This window comes from Macaca mulatta, chromosome 2 (assembly GCF_049350105.2).
Source record: "Macaca mulatta isolate MMU2019108-1 chromosome 2, T2T-MMU8v2.0, whole genome shotgun sequence".
NCBI classification, from domain to species: Eukaryota; Metazoa; Chordata; class Mammalia; order Primates; family Cercopithecidae; genus Macaca; species Macaca mulatta.
The window spans coordinates 9,161,224-9,188,299 of record NC_133407.1 but is presented as its reverse complement, the minus strand read 5'-3'; the positions used below and the strand labels follow the sequence as shown (position 1 = coordinate 9,188,299).

At 36.4% G+C, this 27,076-nt stretch overlaps 1 protein-coding gene and 1 long non-coding RNA gene across 4 annotated transcripts in view; one reads left to right on the top strand and one right to left on the bottom strand.

Moving 5' to 3' along the window:
• The window catches only part of LOC144338981 (uncharacterized), a 66,690-nt gene extending 64,255 nt beyond the window's left edge, over positions 1–2,435 (bottom strand). The window contains exon 1 of the long non-coding RNA XR_013413494.1: positions 2,319–2,435. This is a non-coding gene — a long non-coding RNA (uncharacterized LOC144338981). The remainder of the gene's footprint in view (positions 1–2,318) is intronic.
• TP63 (tumor protein p63) overlaps positions 1–27,076 on the top strand; it is a 526,038-nt gene that overhangs the window by 92,249 nt on the left and 406,713 nt on the right. The gene's annotated exons all lie outside the window — the stretch shown is intronic.

The window sequence follows — 27,076 nt, the reverse complement described above, 5'->3', positions numbered from 1 at the left end:
AGACCAGGAGAGCATGGGATGACATATTCAAAGTGCTGAAGGAAGAAAACTGACAGCCAAGAACACTGACAAACAAAAAGACAGCAAAGATGTCTTTTAGAAATAAAGAAAAGATAGAGATGTTACCAATTAAAAGCCAAGATAATTCGTAACCACCAGACCCCTTATATAAGAAATGCTAAAGAGAGTTCTTCAGAATAATAATAATAATAAAAAGACACTACTGAGTAAAATGGAAACATCTGAAAGTATAAAACTACCTGGAAAAATTAAGTACACAGGCAAAAGCAGAATGCTCTAATACTTGAATAGTGTTGAGTAAATAACTTATATCTTCAATATAAAGATTAAAAGACAAAAATATTAAAATAGTAGCTAAAATAATTTGTTTAAAACCCACAATATGATTTAAATTCACATCAAAAATTCAAAACGTGTATAAAGAAAGTGATACCATATTAATAGCCACAAAAATACCTGGGGATACATTTACGCAAAGTAGTAAGCAATCTCTAAACTAAAAACTAAGCTACTGATGAAAGAAATTGAAGACACACAGAAAAAATGGAAAGATAGCCCATACTTATGGATCAGAAGAATTAATATTATTAAAATGCTCTTAATACCCAAAGTGATCTACAGATCCAATGCAATCAATATTAAAATATCAATGATGGTCTTCACAGAAATTTAAAAAAATCCTAAAATATATACAAAACCACAAAAGGGCCTAAATAGTAAAGGCATTCTTGAGCAAAAAGAACAAAGGTCAAGTCATTACACTATCTGACTTAAAAATATACAGCAAAACTATAGTAGCCAAAACAAAATGGTATTGGCATAAAAATGAACACATAGAGCAATGGAAAAGAATAGAAAGTCCAGAAAGAAATGCAGCCAGGTGATTTTTGTTAAAGGGTCCAAGAACAAACAATGGGGAAAGTACAGTCTCTTCAATAAGTAGTGCTAGGAAAACTGGATATCCATATGTAAAAGAGTTAAATTAGACCCATATCTCTTACCATATTCAAAAATCAACTCAAAATAGATTGCAGTCTTAAATATAGACTCAAAATTATGAGACTACTAGAAATATGAAAAAAAACTCCTTGACATAGGTCTCAGCAAAGACTTTTTGGATATGCTCCCAAAATCACAGGCAACAAAAGCGAAAAATAGACAAATGGGATAACATCAAATTAAGGAGTACCTGGAGAAAAGAAACGATCAATAGAGTGAAGAGACAGCCTATAGAATGGGGGAAAATATTTGCAAACTGTGCAGTTGTTAAGAAATTTACATCCAAAATACGTAAAAAATTCAACAGCAAGAAAATAACTCAGTTACAAATTGGCAAAGAGAATAGACATTTCTTAAAGGAAGATATACTAATGGGCAACAGGTATATGAAAAAAATTACTAGCATCAGTAATGGGGATACAAATTAAAACCACAATAAGAAAATTTTATAGAAGTAGAAAGTAGCATGTTGGTTACCAGGAGCTGAGATGGTTAGGGAGATGTTGGTTAAAAGATGCAAAACTTCATTTAGACAGAAGAAATAAGTTCAAGAGAACTATTTTACAACATGGTGACTAGCGAGATATTGTATTCTCATAAAATGCCGAGAAGAATAGATGTCAAGTTTTCTCACCACAAAATAACTATGTGCAAGATTTAGTCATTCCACAACATATATGTTCTTCGAAATAGCAAAAAGAAAGCAATTGAAAAACGGACAAACAACCTGAATAGACATTGCTCCAAAGAAGACATACAAATGAGCAACAGGTATGTGAAAAAATTCTGAACATCACTAATCATTGAATAGCTCTATTTTTAGGCACATCAATACAATATAGCCAATTTATAGTAATTATATAAACATTTCAGAAACTTTATAATTATTTTTAGCTCCCCTTTTACTGATAAAATTGTCCTGTATTGCTGCAAACACTACGTGATCACCCTAGATATAGCATAGGCACTTGTCAGTATTGTTGCTTTGTATCCAGAAAAAAGGCTAGAGATAAAACAGATTTTTTTAAAGCATAGGGAAAATACCACAAGGGAATTTTCTGGAAGTTCCAAAATGGTTATACCAGGTGGTAGAGAACATGATTTTTGTCCACTAGTTTTCATTTAAAATATTGAGATCATGTTATTATCACGAGGAGCAATTATGCTAGAGAAAAACAAACAAATAATAGGAAGCGTTGAACTTCCTGGAGAAAGGACATAGGAGACAGTATGTTTCATCTGTCAGTGGGATTCTGAGGGCAGCAAGGCTAAAGATGCATTCACAGCATGCCAGTTACCTCTACATCTGAGCACACGTGCCTCTCCAGCATCTGTCACAGCATCAGCTGGTCAAAATGTTCTTTCCTTCCCCTCCAGACCTAGCCAAGGTAACACTGACAAATAAGGTCCGATTTGGGGGCTGAGGTGAGTGAAGCATTTTATATTTATATCCATGGACACACGCTCCTGTGTATGTTCCAGTGACTTCAGGGGACTTTCCACAGCCATGGGTGTCATGTCCAGTGTGAGGTAACTCTGCCTGGCCCAGGGAATTCTCTGGACACAAATCGCTAGGTTAAGGATTGGGTTCCAGAGTTTATAGATTGATGTTCAATAATACTTCTATCTCTTCTGTGCTATCTGGTCACCATGACAGTCACAAATACGCAGGATTTTTTGGTAAGGTGTTTTGTTTTGTTTCTCCTCTCTCATTGATTGTTGGCTCCAAGTTTGAGGAAACAATGAATATACTGATTTAATGACCTCCAGATTGGGCATTGCTCCTGCTTTTATGGACGATTATTCTGATTAGTTACTACTAGGCAAAATACACATAGAATATAAATAAAACACCTAGAGGGGTGCCTGGCACAAAATAACTCCTAGATAACTAATGTACTGGCTCTAACACTCTATGAAACAACAAACTTCCACTCTAGATGGGGGAGTTTCAGTGGAGACAAGAGGGAGATCTAATATATGATAAGAAATGGTATGAATTAAGATTTAACCGTTTAGAAGGCATGTTGAATACGTATTACATGCAGCACTGGTTTAGACTTCAGGAAAAATATGATGAAGAAAATAGACTACATCTGCCCTCAAATAATTTACAAACAGGAAGATAAAATTTACCTGAGTTAAATAAGTGTAATGTTGCACATTTTTTTCTTTTTTTTTCTTCTTTTTTTCCTTTTTTCTTTCTTTCTTTTTTTTTTTTTTGAGGCGGGGTGTCACTCTGTCACCCAGGCTGGAGTGCATGGCATGGTCTCGGCTCACTGCAACCTCTGCCTCCTGGGTTCAAGCGATTCTTCTGCCTCAGCCTCTGGAGTAGCTCAGACTACAGGCATGCACCACTGTGCCCAGCTAATTTTTGTAGTTTTAGTAGAAACAGGGTTTCACCATATTGGTCAGGCTGGTCTCGAACTCCTGACCTCGTGATCCGCCCGCCTCGGCCTCCAGAAGTACTGGGATTACAGGCGTGAGCCACAGCGCCCGGCCAGTGTTGCACATTTTTATGCAAAATCCTAGCTGTACAAGTATATATATGTGTGTGTGTATATATATGTATGTGTATATGTGTGTGTGTATACACACACACACATATACACATACATATATATACACACACACATATAATATGTATATATTATATATATACATATGTGTATATATATACACACATATATGTAAAATACAAATTTGTATTATATACAAATATACATATAAGCTGGATGTTCAAAGGAGCTAAAGAAAGTTGAATGACATTCAAGGAGTTGAGTGAACTGTGAGTGTTCTCTCCTCAATAATGTGTTTAGAGGGCAGCATCTGTATCATAGACTCCTTATTTTCTGCCTTCACTATCTAGTAGAAAGGAAGGGTTTAAATGAAATAGAAGCGTATTACGGCTGCTGCTGAAGAGACTGTTAGGTTGCCCACTCAGTAACCATTTCCATTTCCTTTCTGTTACCGTAATTTGGTTTGGGCTTGGTTTGAGATAGCAGTGTGCTCAGGAAAGGTGGTTGCTCAACCTTCAACAATCTCAGGGGGTAGACCTTGATTACTTTAAGACTTAGGGTTATGCCATGCCTTTCCTTTCCACCACTGATTGGTGTGAAGTGGCACACAACCCTGCTCTGCCCAATAGGAAATAAGGAGAAATGTATTAGGAAATCTCAAATGAAGGAGCTTGAGCATTAAGATGTGAGTTCTAAAAGGAGAAAATAACTTGCTATGTGGCCTTGTGTGTATTGCTTAACTTCTCTAGGTCTCAGCTTCTCAGTCATATTATATTAATAATTCTTGTCTTCCCTAATTAGCAGGGTTATTGTTGGTATTATGGAAAGTAATGGCTGTTAAAGCAATTTCCAATTTCAATGCATATAATATGTAAATTGTTACTATTAGTTTTAATTACTTTGAAATATTTAAATTAAAAAGTGATATAAAATTAAACTAGTAATGCCATAACAACATGTTAATCTGACAACCCTAGCAAAATATGCTTCTTCTCTAATAAAACTTAAACATAATTGTATATAAAAGACTTCCTATGCATTTATTTATGCATACATATTTCATTTTCCTTTCCTTAATTAATTTTCTTTAAAATCCATATAGAACTTTGAAATTACATATTTAATAACGTTCAATGAAGTAATGTTTGTAAAAAACCTTGAGATGTTCCTCTCTGCTCTGAGAGCATAATGACAAATGCAGTAAGTACAGATTCAGACGCCTTAACAGTACATTTATTTTGTTATAAAACAATTTCAAACATATAAAAATAATAATAATCACAATACCCACTATACATATTTAACAAAGGTTGATTAACATATTTCCTTCAAATATCTTTTTAGAACAAATAAAATATTACAGATACATTCAAAGTCCCTTTGTACCTATCTTAGTTTGGTCTGCTATAGTAAAGTAGCATAACATGGGTAACTTAAAAAAATAGAAATTTATTTCTCACGTTTCTGGAGGCTGTGGATCTGAGAATAGGGTGCCAGCATGGTCGAGTTCTGGTGAAGGCTCTCTTTGAAGTTGCAGGCTGCAAACTTCCCATGTATCTTCACATAGCAGAAAGAATGCTAGTTAACTCCCCAGCCTCTTCGTAAAAGACACCAACCTCATTCACGAAAGCTTCATACTGATGAGCTAATTACCTCTGAAAGCCCCCTCCCCTTACTACCATCACACTGCGATTAGGGTTTCAATTTTGGGGAGACACAAACATTCATTACATTGTAGTGCCTTTCTCAATTACACTTTGTAGTGGGTGTGTACAATTTCAGATCATATTTTACACTTTGCTTATATATCTACATATAACATAGGGTATTAACTAAACTTCTCTAACATATACATTAACATTAACAAAACACAATGGCTCAAAGTAAATTTAAGTTTGTTTCTTTCTCAAATAGCAGTTCATAAGGAGGTAGAAGGTCCAGGATAGGTAATCAACTTTGACTCATGAGATTCTGTTAATTTACAGTCTCCTAAGACGGTGGTTTTGTGAATACAATGCGAGAGCTTCTAGGGGTTCTGTCTTCATCCCCTTCCTTTTTCCAACTATATATCTGTGTGAGGCCAAATTTTCTTCATATCCTTCAACAAAAATAGCATTGCTATATATTGAATGCAGAAACAAATATTAGACTTCACTTGTCTTAAAGTAAGACATTAAAAATTTGTAAAAATATAAACAATGTTGGTATTCAATAAATTTTTAGTTATTTTAAATAGAATGATATGCTACTATGAAAGTTTATTATGGTTTTAAAAATTAAATAAACACATATTTTAATATCACTATTGTAATTTTGAATATGGTAAATATCAATAGACATTCCGACATTAATAAAAGGTCTTTGAGGTCCTAAACAGTCAAGACAGGAAAATATATTGTCTACTTGGTGGCCATGTCTAGCTAAAACTCTTTTTACTCTGAAAAAGGTAGAATGAATTTAGGGAAACAACTAGCAGTTCCATGCAATGTGTGTGTCCATAAACAATATATGATATTTGTGTGCTTTAAAAATTTACATGAATAGCATCTTTCTCAGTACATCCTTCTATATTTCACTTTTTGCTCAAAATTATATCTTCAAGATATATACATGTCAGCACACATTGATTTAGTTTGTTCATTTTAACTGTTGAATACTATCATACTGTAGGGTAATACAACAATTTATTCAAACATTTATTTAATTGGCGGATACAGAAGGTTTTCAGTTATTCACTCATGAGAGCAATGCTGCAATAAACATTAATTTGCATATGTCCTTGTATAAAATGAGACTGTTTCTTTAGATAATTAAAAGTTACGTTCTGTGGTGTAAGATATACATGACTGTAAGTGTTATTAAATGTTATTAACTTGTTCTCCAAAGCAGTTGTGCCAATTTGCAAACCCACATACACAGCATGAGAATCCCTTTGCCCTCTGTTTCTCCTTTTTGGGTTATAATTTTGTCAATAAGATGGCAGGAGAATTGAAAGTTACTGTTGTTTAATTTGAATTTGTCTCTCTAGAAATTAGAATAGTTAAAAATAGTTATGATGGCAATCAAAAGAACACTTGATAACAGTGATTACATAATTCAGATTTCGTTTTCTCACGTAAGTGTGGAGTTAGATAGGTGCTAGCATTGGTTTTGCAGATCATTAATGTAATCAAGAAAATTAGGCTCAGCTATCTTTCTGCTGAATTATCTTAAGTATATTATCTTTTCTTCCTCTAGCTTATCGTCTTATGGTTGCAAAATGATTGCCACTACATTACTTAAATGTTCAATGAAAAAAAAGGAAGGAAGATGGTTCTTACATTCTCCTTCTAAATTTGTTCCCTTTTATCAAATTTAGCAAAGAAAAAGTCCCTAATCTCTACCCCAGAAGACTTTTTCAAATAAAGTTTTTCCCGGAAATGTGCTAATTAGCCAATATTGACACACTGTTCTTGTATTTTAAAATAAACGACATAAAAGACAGGGTATGGCCCTCATATTTATTTTTATATCAAACTTAGCTTTTCAAGAATCTTAATTCTTTAATGTGACTTGTATCAACTTGTCACATTTTATTTTCAAAATTCATTTGGATTCTTTTATTAGGGTTGCATTTTTTAAACATCTGGGATAAATGTATAGCTTTACAACCTTGTAAACAGCAAACAATTGGATGTTACTTTTAAAAATCATCCTGACAATCTTCAGTCTTTGCTTTTTAATTGAAGCATTTAATCCTTTATATTTAATGTAACTGTTGATAGAGCTGTGTTTTAAATCTACTATCTTGGTCCTCTTTTCTTAATTCTATCTTAATTTTTTCATGCTTTTTTTTTTGGTGTTTTGTTTGTTTTTCAATATAGATTTTTTTTTTTTCTTTCTTTCCTTTTTTTTCTGAAACAGGGTCTCACTCTGTAGCCCAGACCAGAGTGCAGTGGTGCAATCTTGGCTCACTGCAACCTCTGCTTCCCAGGCTCGAGTGATCCTCTCACCTCAGACCCTGAATAGTTGGGACTGTAGGCATATGCCACCATGCCCAGCTAAAACAGTATCACTGAGATACAATTCATATTACATACAATTTACCCACCTAAAGTGAATAGTGCAATGGTTTTTAATATAATCACAGAATTGTACAACTATTACCACAATCAATTTAAAAATATTTGTATTACCTCAAAAAGAAATTCATTAGCAGTCACTCCCTGGTTTCCACTTACCCCTCTCTCTTAGCCCTAGGCAAACATTAAACTGTATTCAGCCTCTATAGATTTGCCTAATCTCAACATTTTATATAAATGGAATTGTAATGCTGGGCACGGAGGCTCACACCTGTAATCCCAGCACTTTGGGAGGTCGAGGTGGGCGGATAACCTGAGGTTGGGAGTTCAAGACCAGCCTGACCAACATGGAGAAACGCTATCTCTACTAAAAATACAAAATTAGCTGGACATGGTGGTGCATGCCTGTAATCCCAGCTACTCGGGAAGCTGAGGCAGGAGAATTGCTTGAACCCAGCAGGCGGAGGTTGCAGTGAGCCGAGATGGCGCCATTGCACTCCAGTCTGGGCAACAAGAGTGAAACTCCATCTCAAAAAAAAAAAAAAAAAAAAAAGAAGGAATTGTAAAATATGTGGTCTTTTGTGACTGGGTTATTTAACTTAGCATAATGATTTCAAAGCGCATCTATGTTTTAGCATATATTTGTACTTTTTTTTATAGGTGAATAATATTTCATCATATAGCTATATAATATACTATTAATTCATTAGCTGATGGACATTTAAGTTGTTTCTACTTTTTGGCTATTATGAATAATGCTACTATGAACATTCAGGTACACATTTTATGTAGACATATGTTTTTATTTCTCTTTAGTATATATGTAAAAGTGGAATTCCTGGGTCATAGGGTAACTCTATATTTGACCTTTTGAGGAACTGCCAGATTGATTTACTCGATTGTTGTGTCATTTTATATTCCCACCAGCAGAGTGTAAGGATTCTAATTTCTCCACATCCTCACCCACACTATTTTTGTCTTTTATATTTTAGCTCTCCTAGTGGATGTGAAATGTCACGCCCTCTTTTGAGTGAATCAAGTATATGCAAATAAGCCTATAATACACCATTATTACTCTTTTGGCCCTATAAAAATGATAAAAGTAAATTCTTTCAGGGAAAGGGAAACTATACCAGATGGAAGCCCACACCTTCAGGAAGTCCAGGAAGAAACGAAATGCATCAGAAAGATATGTATCTCTTAAAAAATGAAAGATCTGCATTTTTAAATTATGTAATCATTTATATCTATATTTGTTCAGATCACTATTGACCATTTAAGGCAATAATAATAATAATAATAATGTACTCTGAGTTTTGCAGCACATATAGAAATAAATTGAAAACTACAAAGGATCCTTACCTTTATCTGTGACAGGATCCTTCACTTTCTGCCTCTCTATGAGGCATGGAAATAGGAATGATTCTCTTTTGTCCTAGTAAGAATTTTAGTTTAGTTTCTTTTGTTCCCGGTAGATCATAAAAACTATGATTTTGTAGTTTTTGGCTTCTTCTATCTGTTCAAGAGTTTTGAGTTTCAATATTCTAACCAAAAGTAGAAGCCCATCATTCACTTTTAACACTTATAAAATTACTATTTGATCCATAACTTAACTTGAAATGTGTTTTTTAGTTTGTTCATATTGGGGAGGGGGTCTGATGTTTCTGATATTTATTTTAAAATTTATTGCATTGTGTATAATATTATATGAGTATTTAAAAGTGTTTCTTTGTAGTTGACATTACTGAGAAGAGAAATAGTATGTAGGCCTGGAGCTTTTACCTATTACTGTTTCCACAAAGATACAGTCTGCCTAAAATGAAGCCAACATAGAACTTAAAAAAAGGAAGGTTTAATTATATTTTCCCCTAAGCCAAGCTGCCCCTAATGTCTTACTTAAACTTTTCAGTTGTAAGACTATTATTGCCCATTTTTGTCTTACAGTAGTCTGGGTTGAGTTTCTTTTGTTGTGTGCAACCTGACTAATACAGAAACACAGGGAGTTCACTTCGAGATAATTATATTGAGTTTGTGTTATGATAGAACACAACCAGAAGATGTAAATTCAGAACAGGATATCAAGAAAGGGTTCAGAGCCATAGTGACCTGGGGCTTGTTAGCCCTGACCCCGTGTTAAACTAGTGCTAACAGTCTTCATCCTCTGAAGTCAAGAGCCTCCCTTTTGTTATTTTAGAAACTTAGAAAGTAAGCACTCTTCTGTCTGCTTTTTATACTCAGGAACTTTTGTTCCAAGCAAAACCTTACATAAAATGTCTCTCTTAGCCAATATTCACATTCGGAGGGCAATGATACATTATTTGCAGCTCAATATAATAAAAAACAAGAGATAGTCTCTGGGTTTGGTGGCTATTCTTTTATTTTCCTGGCTATTACCAATATTTAACAAACAAAATTGACTTGCCATAGTTACCAGGAAATCAGTGTCTATGCACATTCATTTCAGGTTGCATTGTACTATACCTGAATATGCATATGCCAAAAGATGCCTTGACATTTGCAACCTGCAGCACTTAAGAGGAATAGCCCCATTATAAATGGTCATTTTTCATTATAGCCTGCATTTCTTTAAGAGACGGCCAGAGAAATGAAAGCTGTCTGCCAGAAGACTTTTGTTTTCAATACGAATGTAAAGAGAATGAATCCATGAACAGGTCACCTCAGAGAAGGTTAAATAAGCCAACCTGCCTTTGCAGTGGCTTTTCTGTACACCACCTCTTTTCTGTCCTCTTGGCTGCTGCCCTTTGCTCAGGCCATCATTTTTTCTTACACTGTTAGTAGCTAATGTAGTTGCTTCCAGCTAACAAAACAAATCATTCAACCTGAAAAGAGGATGTTTTCAATAACTCTCACCATTTTGCCAATGGTGAAAGTAAAGATATAAGAGATCCAGTTATTTCCCCTAGGTTATATAGATAATTGGTTTCAGGGCTCAGACTTTCCAGTACAGCACTTGATGGTTATATGGTATTTCGACTTTTTAAACACTACGGTTTGAATTCAGCTGAATTAGTCATGGTAGGCTAACTACTCTAATAACAACCTTACATTTCAATGGATTAACAGAATAAAAGTTTATTTCTCCATTATATAAAATTCAAGGACGTGAGCTTTTATGTCATCATCCAGGAACCTAGGTTCTTTTTATCTTGTGTCTCTACTAGGCTCTATGTCCTCATAATCCGCTCCTTTTGGTTAGAAAGGGGGAAAAGGGAGCATAGGATTATCTGTTGGAAGTTTATGAGGTATTCTGAAAGTGGTACAAATACTTTTGCCCATTTTCCATTGGGTAGAACGAAATCACACAGCCAAACCAACCTCAAGGGAGGCTGAACAACATGGTCGAGTCATGTGTCTAGCAGAAAAAAGAAAGGATGTTTCAAACACCTGTATTTGCCCTAGACACTTTGATTGACCTACTTTGATGTATACATACTTGACTGGCTTAAAAATCTTAAAAATATTCACTGTTTTAAAAATGTGCACGTATATATTAAAATAGATACCCTTAGCCTATACATGATATACAATCCATCTCTGAGTCTTATCTTGAATCAGTTAGAATCAAATTTAACCACAAATAACATGAGCCACAAATAACATTGGCTTAACCAAGATAGAAATGTATTTCATTCTGTTTCTTTCATGTAAAAAGAAATTTAGAATGAAACTTGGAATTGAAATCAAAGCTGGTAATACTCACCATCATGGGAATTCAGTCTCTATCATCTTACTTCCAAACTTAAGGTCATTTTACTGTAGAATTTAGGGAATAATTAAAACAAACAAACAAACAAACAAAACCCTGAGGTCATCTCATGAGCCAAGCTAGTCACTGCCATTCCCACCTTCTATTCACATTGCAGGTTGAAAAAAATAACAGGAAAAAAAAAAAGAGGGCTGTATAGATTTCCCAGCTGTCTCTCCTGCTTCCTTTACAGAAACTTTCATGAACTCCCTGTCCACAACTTTACTTATATCTCATTGGCTAAACCCTATTCACATTTTCATGCTAGCTGTTATGGAAATTGAAGAATTCAGTCTTTTGGCTGAGCACACATTATTGGTCCCAATGATACAGAGATTCTAATAATAAGAAAGTTAAAAATATATTTTCAGTGGATACAGAATTCTAAATTGACCTTTTTTCTTTCCTTCTGTCACTCAGCACTTAGATAGCATTTCTTTGTTCTCTAGTTTCCATTATTTCTGAAGATCAATCTGTGATAATTCTTATCTTTGTTGCTTTGTATGTAAAGTCTCTTGTCTTCTGGCTTCTTTAAAATTTTTCTTTTTATGCTAGGTTTTTAGTAATTTAATTTTGATGTTTCCTTTGATTGATTTCTTTGTGTTTATTTTGCTTTGGTGCTTATTAAAGGTATTTAATTTGTTTGTTACCTATACAACTAACTGTTCCTTTCCTCCCATCAATATTTCAGCTTTATCCCCTTTATGATTATTACACTGAGGGCATGTATCAGAGGTGGGATAAGACTGAAGTCTGTGGCAAGGATAAATACCTCGGCTGGAGTAAAGTAAGGAGTTGAGCATATTGTTTGGTAATCAAAACAATTTGATTTTAATTTTGATGAATGCTGCTTTCCAAGGTTGGTCAAAGGAGCTATGAAAATAGGTCCTACTAAAGCACTCACACTACTACAGATAACTCCTCTCCCTTTTTTTCCCTTTCTTTTTTCCTTTAGTATCTCTCTGTTGAAAATTTACATACCACAGGTTGCACCTGGGAGCTGCTGGTGAGCAGCTCTTAGGCTTAATTTCCCCTCTTCTTGAGTGTGAGCTGGGCTTAGGAATTTGCTTTCAAATAATGAAGTATATCAAAAAAATGGTAACTTTATGTATTTCACACCTAACAGACACTAACTTAAGTGATTAAAATCAACATCATCAATAATAAGTTATGTTATTATTATTATTTAGCTCTGATACAGTATAATCAAAAGCATACATCACCTCTGTGGTATTCTTCCCAAAACTTTTAAAATGTATAACCACTTTTTAAAAAGACAAACCCCTATTGATAGACATTCTGAAAAATATTTCACCAATATTATTTTATAACTGTCAAGATCATGAAAAACAAAGTAGTGTGAGATATTTTCAGTTACCAGAAGGGACAAAAGGGACATGATCAATAAAAGTGAGTTAATGTCCTGGGTTGAATTCTGAAAAAAATTGGTAAAATCTGAATAAAATCTGGAGTTTAGTTAATAGTAATGTAACAATGACGGTTTTTAAATTTTGACAAATGCGACATAGTTATGTAAGATGTGAATGTTAGGGGGAAGTAGGTGAAGGTGTGTAGCAACATTTTTAACTACTTTTATAATGTCGAAAAATTATTTACAAAAGTAAAAGGATGAAAACAAGGTACAGGACAAACAGGTCATAAAAAATTTGATGTGACTATATTAATATTCAATATATTCAAGTTAAGAATATGTTCACTGAGATAAAGTGATGAAAATACAATGCATCAAAGAGATAAAAATCTAAATGTATAGTCACCCAATAACAGAGTAACAGAGCTTCAACATAAGGAGCAAAAATGAATAAAACTAATACAAAAAGAAAGTACTACTAATAGTTAGTATAAAGTTCATGTCCACAATGACATCAGGTGATTTCAACTTCCTATATCAATGACTAATCGTAAATACATGAGCATATCATATTGAATGACAATACTGTAAATCTACTTGACCTAATTTGTATCATTAAACACTTTTCCCAACAATATAATAAATTTTCTCCCTACCTCACATGGAACACTCATCATGTTATGTTGGACCATAAACTAAATCTCAATAAGTATAAAAGGATTAAAACTATATAGGCCAGCCAGGTGTGGTGGCTCACACCTGTAAGTCTAGCACTTTGGGAGGCCAAGGCAGGCAGATCCTGAGGTCAAGAGATCAAGATCATCCTGGTCAACATGGTGAAACCCCATCTCTACTAAAAATACAAAAATTAGCTGAGCATGGTGGCATGCCCCTGTAGTCCCAGCTACTCAGGAGGCTGAGGCAGAAGAATCGCTTGAACCCAGGAGGTGGAGGTTGCAGTGAGCCGAGATTGTACCACTGCACTCCAGCCTGGCAACAGAGCAAGACTTCATCTAAAAAACAAACAACTATATGAAGTATTTTTTTCTGACTACAATAGAACTAAATGAGAAATCAATAATCAAAAAAGGTATCTTGACTATCTATGAATGTTTGGAAATTAAATAACATCTATAAATAAATCATTTATCAAAAGGAAATCAATGGAATTTTAGAAAATATTTTAAACTGCATGAAAATGAAAACACAGAATAATAGTATGTGTGAGATTTAACTAAAATGGCATTTACAGGAAAATTTCCAGATAAAAGCACTTAAGTTATAAAGGAAGCAAACTCTAAAGACAATGTCTAAATTTGCACAAGAAATTGGAAATATAATGATAAAACCAGAATTAAGTAGTTGGAAGAAAATGATAAAAATTTGCAAATACTGACATAGAAAACAAACAATAGGAAAATGCCAATGAAAACATGAGCTCTTCAAAAGAATTAATAAAATGGATCACCCTGTAGCACTACTGGTCAATAGAAGGAAAAGTCACAGATTATAAATATCAAGATAAAATAGAGTACAATACTGAGGATGATACAAGTATAAGAGGAGAAAATAATGAAAAACTTTAGGTCAATAAATGTAACAAGTTAGATGAAATGCAAAAATTCCAGTTAAAAAGACTGACAATACAAAGTGTTGGTGAGGATTTGGAATAAGTGGAATTGCTTTATATGTTTTGCTGGTGAGAATGCACAATGGTACAGCCACTTTTAGAGAACACTGTGGTTGTATCTTATAAAGTGAACACTCATTCCCCTGGGTGTTAAGAGTGTTGTCAGCTAACTGCTATCAGCTCAGTTCCTATCCTAGGACTGCCTGGGTGCTAAAGAGAGCAGCCTCGCCACCCTCCCTCCTCCTTCTTAGAATAAAGACACATGCACATGTATGTTTATTTTGGCACTGTTCACAGTAGCAAAGACTTGGAACCAACCCATATGCCCATCAATGACAGACTTGATAAAGAAAATATGGCACATATACACCATGGAATACTATGAAACCATGAAAAAGATGAGTTCATGTGCTTTGCAGGGACATGGATGAAGCTGGAAACCATCATTTTCCGCAAACTATCACAACAGAAAACCAAACACCACATGTTCTCACTCATAAGTGGGAGATGAACAATGAGAACACATGGACACAGGGAGGGGAAAATCACACACCTGGGCCTGTCAGGGAGTGGGAAATTAGGGGAGGGATAGCATTAGGAGAAATACCTAATGTAGATGATGAGCTGATGGGTGCAGCAAGCCACCATGGCATGCGTATACCTATGTAACAAACCTGCACGTTCTGCATATGTAGCCCAGAACTTAAAAGTATTAAAAAAAAGTGAATGTAAAGATGTAAACCCTTAAAAAAAACAAAAACAAACAAATGAACAACAACAAAAAAGAAAGAGACCTCATCAAATGACTTCAAAGTGGAGGTGTAAATGTTTAGCCCCCTCACACTAATTTAGGACACCTCTGAAGTATCAACAAGTTCGAAGCCTTCTGTAAGACTGACTGAAGGCTTTGTTATGGCTACATTGCATTTCACCCCTCTTCTGCGCAATCAGGTTTTCTTTGCTCCCCCACAGGGGCTGTTCCCAGGAAAACTTCCCAGTTGGCTTTCTTTTATAAATCTTCATCTCACTGAAAAAAAAAATTCTCCACCTAAAAAAGTTCTATGTCAGACTATTTTGTTAGAAACTTGAATTTTGAAAGTGGCTCAAACTTGCTTATTTACACTACTCCTGCTCAGTTGATCTGTCGTAGGAAACTAGTATGCTCGAAGTCTGTGTATTTTCCTCCACTCTGCCCCATCACAACTGAAGCCTCACATATGTTTACAGTTCTCTTACATGCAGCAATTAATTCTTTCTTTTTAACTTTTATTTTAGGTTTGGGTGTACATGTGCAGGTTTGATAAATATAGGTAAACATGTGTCACGGGGTTGTTATACATATTATGTCATCACCCAGGTATTAAGCCAAGTACCCAACAGTTATCTGTCTTGATCTTCGACCTCCTCCCACCCTCCACCTTCAAGTAGACGTCAATGTCTATTGTTTCCTTCTTTGTGTTCACAAGACACCAAAAGCAATCACCACCAAAAGCAAAAGTTGACAAGTGGGACCTAACTAATGACTAATTCCATTAACTTTCTATTCACATGTTTATTAGACTTGTAGATATTATCTTCTTGAAGTTTCTATTCTAATATTTTGCCCATTTTTCTATAGGATGTTCTGTCTTTTTCTTATTTAGCTGCAAGAGTTCTTTACATATCTTGGACACAAGTCCTTTGTCAAAGTATTTAATTGTAATATTTTATCTCACTTGTAAGTTGCCACCTCATTCTCCTGGTGATAGCTTTTGGTGAAGAAATGTTCTTAATTTTCACAGAGTCTAAATTGATACAACTACTTTGTAAAAGTCAAACGTGTATACTTTTAGGAATATATTCAAGTAAAATGCATCCATAGAATGTTTATAGCTGGACTACTGGTAATAGTAAAAAACTTAAAAACTAAAAATTCTATCATCAGTAGACTGTATAAATAAATTGTGGTATAGTCCCATAGTGAAATATGATGCATCGATGAGAAAAAATATTCTAAAATTACACTTAAAAATGTAGATGAATCTCACAAACAAACTGTGGAGCAGAAGAAGTACACAAAAGGGCATATGTATTATTCAACTCAATTATGAACAACAACAGGCAATATTGACCTATGCTGTTGGATGTCAGGATACTTGTTATCCTTGGGTTATGGGCCTAGTGACTGGAGGGGGCCCAAAGAGACTTCAGGAAACTGAATCTGGCAATACTCTGGCAATTCTGGTAATACTCTGTTTCTTGATTTGGATACTGGATGTTCATTTCCTTATAATCATTGAGTATAGTTATGTCCTATATCTATCAGTATGCATGCGTATTATACTACAATAATAAATATCAAAAACATGCTTCCAAACACTGGATTTCATTTGAGCCTCATAACAATTTTTGAAGCTGGTGATGCAGGGGACATTATCATCCTTTTAGAGACTAAAAATATGAAGCTTTGAAAATTCAGTTCAATTCAATCTAACTAATAGTTTTTTTAAGACACCTAATATATACCAAGAAAAGAGCACATCAGGTAATAATATGTAAATTGTCCTTACACTTCAAAAAATGAAATAATTTACTCCTTGAGCACATAGCTAAAAGGATGGTAGCACTTTGGAGACAGAAGGGATCTCAGACGTGACCACCACTATCATTTTCTAGATGAGGGTGAGGCCAAGAGCTTGGGCTTTGTAGTGACAGATTCAGGCTGGATTTCTAGTTTAAACACTTGATCAGTGAGTGACTCTAGACAAGTTACCTAGCCTCTCTGTGCCTCTGTTCCATCATCTGAAATATAATGTTAAAATATCTAACTCAAAGCATGGCACAAATGGTAAATTTTAAGAGTCTGGGAGCATACCTTAGCACTCCATCCAACAACTAGTAGTTATATTAATTAATATCCCTTCCCTTCGGGTGATTCAGGGTGAATGACTCAAGGTCCTACACCCTCTTGCGCGTGCCTTTCTGATTCTCTATGTACAAACATGATGTAAAGTGTTAGGTACACTGGGGGTGTGAGGGACATGCCGCACAAGCCCTGTCCGCTTTCCAGGGAATCTGCCTGTGGAGTTTCTGTGTTTCATAACCTGTGGGTCTGGAGCTCCTCTGGCCCAGCAGGGTCCCAGAAGCTCTCCCTGGTGTTGATGGCATGGCTGTGAGAGCACAGATGAGTAATCCTTTCTGGGAGGAAAGCAGATACAGCAGCCTGGAAAGCACACATTCAGGGAGGCTGAGTAGGGCAATGAGCTTAGATGAGCAAGGACCACCATCCTGGGTATGTGATGCAAAGCCTCAGGAATGTGTCCGAATTCAATCCAGCGGTCGTCCTTATGCTCTACAGCTCTCTGAGCCCTGGCAGCTGTCATTGTGACTGATGCGTGACACTCAGACCTTTGCTGACACTGTCCTTCCTTCTTGTCTTTCGCCCACTGCTGATCCTGTTTTCCACATACACACTCGTGGCACAGAAGTCTATGGAACTGCTTGGGGGAAAATCTTCTCCTAGAGGATCCTTGTCTCAGGACTGCAATCTCCCACTTGTTCAGGAGATTGATAGGAATTGCTCAATCAGGGAAGCACTGCCTGCTTCTCTGCAAGGGTCCTTCCCTGCACCAGCCATTTTCCTGTACTTTAAAGGAGGGCTAGATGCTTCAGAATCTATTCCCCACTAATGAGAAAGCTCTTTATATCTTATAAAGCACATCCATATTCAGCACTTAATTTGTTCCTCATGACAACCCTCTGGGGGAGGCAAGAAATGATATTATTTTCTTTTCACTGATGAGGAAAATGACGTTCACAGTTGCCTGCATTGTCCAAGGCTACATGACAAAGTAAGTGGCTGTCAAAATAAGCTTACTGAAAATGAGCATGTTGCCCTTCACTATGCTGGTTCCCTACTCCACAGGTGACTTCTATGGCTACTACTGCTTAGCAATCTCTTCTCTAATTAGCAAAAAGAACTCTTTTCTGTACTTACTATATTCTGTGAAATTGAAGAGAGGGAGTACACAAGTCAAATGAACAATCTGACATAGCTTTGAGAATCAGTTTCAATGTCATCTCTGGGAAGCTACATCTAGTATCCTCAACCCAAAATTCCCTCTCTGCTTTTTGTTTCCATAGCATCCTCTGCATACACTTACACTGTATGTAAATAATCTATTTATGCATTTGTCTTTTTCCCTTAGATGTAAGTCCCTTGAGTTCAAGGACCATGTCTTACTCATTCTTGTATATTCTGGTACCTGAACATGGTAAACACAAATGTTTGATTGAATGGTTGATTGAATAAGCAATGTAGTCAACAGTATTGAGAGTAAAGTGGTATCTAAAGGCAATGCAATTTGATTCTCATTTTACTGAGGATGACTCTGATCTTACAGAGTGAAGAGGACATATTTAAGGTCAGAAAAAATAAGTCACAGGAGCAGGATTACTCGAGTTCTTCATCCTTCCAAATCATCCTGTTCCGTAACATGTAAACATAATAAAGCATGCCCCAAACTACATTGCTGCAGGAGATCTACTCCTCCAGAAGCACTTCCGAGGATTTCTTGGAAATGTTTGCAGGTTCTAGTTATCCAGGCTATGAGTAAAATCTGCTTTTTGATCCACCTTCTGTGGTTCCATGGCCACTTTGATCAGCTACTTGTTCTCTCCCCTTAGTGATTCCTCTAATTAAGGACATGGCCCTTCTGCCATTCCCCAAACGTTGAACACAAGGTTCAAAAACATTTACCAAATACATGAAGATAGCAAAAGAAAATCAGAAAGCCAGAATGGGAAAATTGAATATTGAATATTAAACAATAATGCTTCCTGGAGCCCACCTGCAAATCACATCAGGAGAGGGTTAGGGCTGTCTGTGTCTTTCTGCAGCTCCTGCTTTCCCACACTGGTGGTTACTGCTCTTCAGAACCACACCTATCAGATCTTTTCCCTGAGGTTTAGCCCCGTGGCCCCAACTCTGATCTTCAGTACTGCAAGCGGAGACCTAAAAGAAACTTTTTTTTTAAAAATTTATTTATTATTATTATACTTTAAGTTGTAGGGTACATGTGCATAACGTGCAGGTTTGTTACATATGTATACTTGTGCCATGTTGGTGTGCTGCACCCATCAACTCGTCATTTACATCAGGTATAACTCCAAATGCAATCCCTCCCCCCTCCCCCCTCCCCATGATAGGCCCCGGTGTGTGATGTTCCCCTTCCTGAGTCCAAGTGATCTCATTGTTCAGTTCCCACCTATGAGTGAGAACATGCGGTGTTTGGTTTTCTGTTCTTGTGATAGTTTGCTAAGAATGATGGTTTCCAGCTGCATCCATGTCCCTACAAAGGACACAAACTCATCCTTTTTTATGGCTGCATAGTATTCCATGGTGTATATGTGCCACATTTTCTTAATCCAGTCTGTCACTGATGGACATTTGGGTTGATTCCAAGTCTTTGCTATTGTGAATAGTGCCGCAATAAACATATGTGTGCATGTGTCTTTATAGCAGCATAATTTATAATTCTTTGGGTATATACCCAGTAATGGGATGGCTGGGTCATATGGTACATCTAGTTCTAGATCCTTGAGGAATCGCCATACTGTTTTCCATAATGGTTGAACTAGTTTACAATCCCACCAACAGTGTAAAAGTGTTCCTATTTCTCCACATCCTCTCCAGCGCCTGTTGTTTCCTGACTTTTTAATGATCGCCATTCTAACTGGTGTGAGATGGTATCTCATTGTGGTTTTGATTTGCATTTCTCTGATGGCCAGTGATGATGAGCATTTTTTCATGTGTCTGTTGGCTGTATGAATGTCTTCTTTTGAGAAATGTCTGTTCATATCCTTTGCCTACTTTTTGATGGGGTTGTTTGTTTTTTTCTTGTAAATTTGTTTGAGTTCTTTGTAGGTTCTGGATATTAGCCCTTTGTCAGATGAGTAGATTGCAAAAATTTTCTCCCATTCTGTAGGTTGCCTGTTCACTCTGATGGTAGTTTCTTTTGCTGTGCAGAAGCTCTTTAGTTAAAAGAAACTTTTAATATAGAAAGGGAAAAGTCTTAGGAAGGTAGATTTCACTCCCCACTTCCATGACTCATTAAGCAAAATCTGTCAAGGCAGGTCTGGGGACTTTGCATTGACATTTCTTCACCAGTATTAGCTTCCCAAAGGTCAAAGAGTAGGTGCTTACATGTGCATAACCAGAACATTCCAAAGAGTGAACTCGCCCAGAAGCGAGAGTGGTATGCCTCAAAGAAAAATTCTCACTTCCTTACTTAAGTACAGGGCAAAAAAAAAAAAAAAAATCACAATAAGCTTAGAACATACCCATTTTGTTCCAGTTTCAGTAAACCAAATATTGAAATGTTCAGCCGTAGAGCAGTTTTTTCAAAACTTGGGGACGATATGACTAAGTACAGATAGCCAATGGCAAATATTTGTCATCCGTGTGTATTACTACTAATAATGAATACTTATTGAGTGAGTACTATATGCCAGGGATGGTGCTTAGCACTTTACATGCATTCTCTTCTTTAATCCTCAGAAAATTTTATGGAAAGGCACAATGATGCATTCAGGGTGTGGTTTAGGGTGTGGCTGGCTTGGCGCCCAAATCCTACCATTTATTCTTCCTCTTCTCCAGAGTTCCCAGCCAAAGAGCATATTCACCAAAGAATCAGCAGCCATATGGGTAAGTGCTGATGTTATTAATGTCTCTTATGAAAGAGGATTTGAGAAGAATGCCGAAGTTTAGGAGAGTGAAGTCATTGTAGGAGAAGCAGACCTGGTGCTACCGCCCCAGCCTTCAGCTTGGCTAGAGGCTGGAACAAATCACGACGGTGTCTGCTTCCTAAAGGGGAACCAAGAATGGGGGAAAGGGTCTTGAAATGTGACTTGAAGATATTGCCACTAGGCCCAGTGAACTCAGTTTCTGGCTTGTAGATTAACATTCCTCCTACCTAGGAAGGATCCAGTGAGGTAGGATGGACAGTGGAGTATGGCATAAGGAAGGAAGTGAAGTTGTTGTTCCCTATGGTCAAAGAAAATTAGTGAATACAGAGGCACACAAGCATTGTCTTTTCTATTTTACAGGGGAGATAATAAAAGCCTAATGAGGTTAAATATTTTTCCCCCTGTCACAAGGCTAGAAACTGGTCTTCAAAGGCAAGCTCTCAGGCTTCAAAAAAACCTCTTAACAGTTGCCTAATAACACCACCTCTCATCCTTCACTCTTGCTATACCCTAACATACAGAACTTCAACTTTTTAAAAATTCTCCCCCATTATTTTAAGAAAACTCCAAGGGATATCTCTCATTCGTGTTCATGAACTTGGCTTGCCTTCATCACATCACGCCTATCACTGCTTTGCTTTTCTGCTCCAGTGGGTTTTGGGGTGTTACTACATGTGAAGCTGCTAAAATATTCCTTTCAGCAGTCTCTGGAGACCTATTGGGCTATACCTCAGGCCTCCAGGGATCCAAGGAGTCTCAGAATCTGGAGTCTTCTTGTACTGAATTTGTGCTGGCTTCAATGCAGAGATAGGGAGAAGTCCATTTCATACTATTTCTTTAACATGGATGCCAAGGAAAGTGCCATGATATCGTTGAGCATTTTAGAGAAATGTGTTCCTTCATTTGCTGCTTGCAGAACCAGATGCTGCCTGCAGGACTGGTCAAGATGACCATGACTAACCAGTGTGCTATTCAGCCATCCCCTTCCATTTTGGTGTGTGACATCCTGTATCAAATGCCCTTGTAATTTATTTCTTGTGCCTACCCCTAAATTTCTAAGATTTTCTAGGATGTTCTTGAATCCCAAGAACAGATCAGCTTTAATTCAACCATGGAGTCTTTGAAGCATTAAAAATTGTTTCATTAATCTTTTACACAGAGCTAACACATCCCTCAGTATTAGTATGCAATAAAGACGAAAATATATGTGAAGGGACCACGTTGGCATGGTCTACAAGTGCTGCCAGCTTTCCTACACACTACACCATGGGAATACCTAAAAGGAAGCCCTGGGCAATAGACTTGGATGTTTGCTGAGAATTGGACTTCTGACTTACCAGATTCTCCTGCTGCTCATTTCTCTCTGCTCTTTAATCACCTGGCTTTGTCTTCTGTCCTCATAATGCCAACTTGTTCAGGTTGCCTTACTGGGTAGATATCCCTATATCCCAAACACACACAGCCAACTCTCACCTCTGTTGTCACACATACTTCCCAATCAGAGACCTTTCCATCAGGTTTGGGTTCATGGAATAGAATTAGCCCCTCAGTTCTCAAACAGAGAAAATAATGTTATACACTTCTGGTATCTGAATATCCAAGTTTCTAACTGTATGCCCATCTAAAAATAAGCATATATGGAATAATATTCAGCCACAAGCATGAAAGACATAATGGCATTCACAGCAACCTGGATGGAATTGGAGACCATCATTCTAGGGAATTAACTCAAGAATGAAAAACCAAACATCGTATATTCTCACTCATAAATGGTAGCTAAGCTATGAGGATGCAAAGGCATAAGAATGATACAATAGACTTTGGGGAGGGGGAGTGCAAGGAGGATGAGGGATAAAAGAATACAAATTGGGTACAGTGTATACTGCTTGGGTGACGGGTGCACTAAAATCTCACAAATCACCACTAAAGAACTTACTCATGTAACCAAACACCAACTGTTCCCCAAAAAACCTATGGAAATTTTAAAAAGAATTAAGTTAAAAAATAAAAACAAATAAAAAACAATCAAAAAACAAAATGAACAGTTAGATTTCTGGGATATCATAGCATCATGACTTAAAAAAGAAAAGGCTTATTGAATAATTCCTTTCAATCCTATCTTGCTAGACACCTATGCTATACAAGCTCTCGCCACGGATGTGATAGTGAGTCCACAGAGCTGGATAAGACCCAGGACTTCAAAGAGAACTAGTGGGAAAATATGAAACATATGTATAGAATTCTCCTAAAAATAATTCATTTTGATACTTAATATGTAACAATAATGTGAATAATTATAATTGAAGGCAGCATGATATAAGGGCCATTAAAATATATGGGCAAGTGGTTATTCCAGTTGAGGCAATAAGGAAGCGATCTGGGAAATTTTGATTACATTTTGATATATGACAAGTAGAGAATGGTTTTGTTACAAAAGGAAAAATGGTAGGACTCATGTCTTTGCAAGTGGCAAGTTGAATTTGATGTTGTTTGACCTGAATGTCAAACATAGGCACACATTCAGGGGATACAAATAGTGAGCCTGGTTGCTCATGTCAAAAATTTCAAACTATATTTCATAGGCAGTGAAAAATTTTTGAAGAGTTCTGATTAGGGGAACCCTGTGATTAGAAAGTGACTTAAGAACCTATCGGCAATATAAAGATTTGAATTGGAGACAGGCAAGAAAAGAGGCAAGGAAGGCAGCTGGAATTCTCTTTGACTAGCCTAGAGGCGAGGTGGACATGTACGGTCCTTGGGGCCTACGTCTTTATAATTAGTAATATCTATTTCTTGTTTACTTCTTATAAAATTCCTTGTATCTTATTGCAGAAAGTTGGAAAAATACTGAAGAAATTATAGAATTAATCCACAATGCTTTATTTAGGAACACAGTGGCTTATATTTTTTTCTATTTACATTCTTGCTTTTTTCTGTATAATTCTGTGTGTGAATTCATATTTTTGAGGAGTTAAGATCATAATGCACATTTAGTAGTGGGTTTACTTTTTTTTTTTTTTTTTTTAATGAGATGGAGTCTTGCTCTGTCATCCAGGCTGGAGTGCAGTGGCACTGTCTCAACTCACTGCAAGCTCCGCCTCCCGGGTTCACGCCATTCTCCTGCCTCAGCCTCCCGAGTAGCTGGGACAACAGGTGCCCGGCTAATGTTTTGTATTGTGAGTAGAGACAGGGTTTCACCGTGTTAGCCAGGATGGTCTCGATCTCTTGACCTCGTGATCTGCCCGCCTTGGCCTCCCAAAGTGCTGGAATTACAGGCGTGAGCCACCACGCCCGGCCAGTAGTGGGTTTTAAACAATGTCATATCACATACATTTTCCATGCATGCTAATAAATCACTTTAATCTTTTTGAAAAATGATAGAAAATTGAATATAAACTTTTATTTATTTTTTTCTTTTTCTTTTCTTTTTTTTTTTTTTTTGAGAGGGAGTCTCACTCTGCTGCCCAGGCTGGAGTGCAGTGGCATGATCTCGGTTCACTGCAAGCTCCGCCTTCCAGGTTCACGCCATTCTCCTGCCTCAGCCTCCCGAGTAGCTGGGATTACAGACACTCACCACCACGCCGGGCTAATTTTTTGTATGTTTTAGTAGAGACGGGGTTTCACCGTGTTAGCCAGGATGGTCTCAATCTCCTGACCTCGTGATCCACCCACCTCAGCCTCCCAAAGTGCTGGGATTACAGGCGTGAGCCACCGTGCCCGGCCCTATTTTTTCTTAAAATTTAAAAAAAAAATATTTTTTCTTACTTATAACAGTAAATTATGTTTTCTAAAATTGAAAATTTAAAGGCACAAGGAAGAAAACAAAATTAGGCTATAAGGCCATAATTTAGAGATAAACACTGATGAGTATCCTTCAAGCATATTTTAGACACAAAAATACATTTAGAAATTAGAATAACATGGTATAACATGGTTTAAAACCTTTGTGTTTTTGCTTAACAACTAATTGGGAAATGTTTTTGTGTGTGTGTTTTTTTTTGCTTGTGATAAAAATCATTTAAAAGTATATTTAGTGTTGCATAATATTACATCATATAGATATGTCATCATTTATTCATGCCTGACTATAATTATTTATTCATGCTTCAAAGCCAAGACTACACTCAAAGACAGCTTATTTCTTAATGCTTTCATTACAAATCAAGAAAGAAAGTAACTAAGTCTGGAAATGAGTTAGAAAGACACCAATAAAATGAACTTGAGAAGAGTAGTAAGAAGGATTCGATAAAGATAAAACCAAATAACAATGAATTGAGAAATGGAAAAATGATAAATAAATGTATTTGATGAATAAATAGAGTTGATAACACTGTTATTTGAAACTGCAGTACATTTTGATCTTCAGCCTTGGACTATGTGGATTCTTCTTCCAGCTCCACTAACAACTGTCCTGAGAGAACATACCAGTCGGGCCTAATTCTTGGCCTCACTTTTTTCGCTCCAAGTCAGCGACTTTTTTTTAAAAAAAGAATCCATAAATATGCAATTCACTTAATGGAGTTTAAAGAAGTATAAGGAGCTTTGGCAAAATTGGGAGGTTATTATTTTGACTCAAAATATTTTAGCCTAGATTAAAATACTTCTTGGATAAGTCAGATCTCACATATATGAGAGATATATCTCAAAATCCCAAGGACAGGTTTCAAAGTCATAAGCTCTTGTATAGATTTTGAATCTGGGGAGAGGTCTAAAGCCTCCTTCTTAGATTGTTCTTACAAAGTTTAAAGAAAATAGATGAATATTCTTGGTCTACAGAGGAGGCAGCTGAAAGACTGGTTTAGTTGAGACATCATAATGTAAATTTAATGCCAAATCCCTGCTTTCATATTGCTTCTCCACGAGTCACTCACTCACTCCATAGATTAAGTGTGTTCATCTCTGTACCTTGGATTTTCTGCTGTAACCCTGAGGATGCTGTGCTTCCAAAACACTCTGAGAGATGAGAAAAGAAATTACCATTTTGAGGAACAACAACCATTTTTTTATGATTTCACTCTCAAGAAGTTTATCTGACTTCAAATTCTGTTTTTCAGTTCTTTGAAAGCCTAGCCAGCTGAATTTATAAGACTAGCTCTGGGTAGGACACCAAAAACTGGCAGAATATAGCGCACATTTGAAGATATGAAGGTCACCCACAAGTGTGATATCATTTCTTACCTCTTAATGATTGAAGCTTCATTATATTTCTCCATAACCTAACTTCAATCTTCCTTACTGAGATTATTATTTAAGATCAGAAAGTTTTCTCTGAGGAAAAGCATTTATGTCCAAGCCTTTCTTATATTTAGTTGCAAAAAAAAAAGGTAATTTGTTATTCATTCACTCATTCATTTATTTATTCAATAAACGTAACCACTTGCTTGATCAGGCAGTCCATTAGATGCTTTGCAGGATACAAAAACGAAAAGGACATAGTTTCTGCCCTTCGGGTTTTAACAATTTTATAAGCAAGGAACTTAATATAAAACAACAACAACAAAAAGAGATAGAGCTATTCAGAGATAGGATGTATCTGAATCGGGCCTGGGATGCTTCTTTAGAAAAGTGACAACTCAACTGTACCCTGAAGAATGTGGGATTGTGGGAGTTTTATGGGATGGCGAAGGACACCCCGGTTTGTGGTGAAGCAGACCTTGTCAGCCTTGTTCTACTATCCTAGGGGATGGAGTGTTTTACATTCATGTCAAAACTTACAACAACATACAGCCTGTGTTGCAGGAATATTATTTTGGCTCCCAAGTGAGAGATAAGAGGCAGAGACATTATGGAAGCACTTCTGTCTCCACGAAGCAGAAGTAGAAAGGGCTGAGAGAGGAGTGACGTTGTGGAGGGGAAGTGAGAGTCTCTGTGTGTTTAACAATCACTACCAAAAGGAAGCTTTCCTTTCATTCATATCATTTTAAAGATGCGAAGCGCAGTTTATGGGCGTTAATTTGTCTTTATTTATCTTCTCTAAAATAG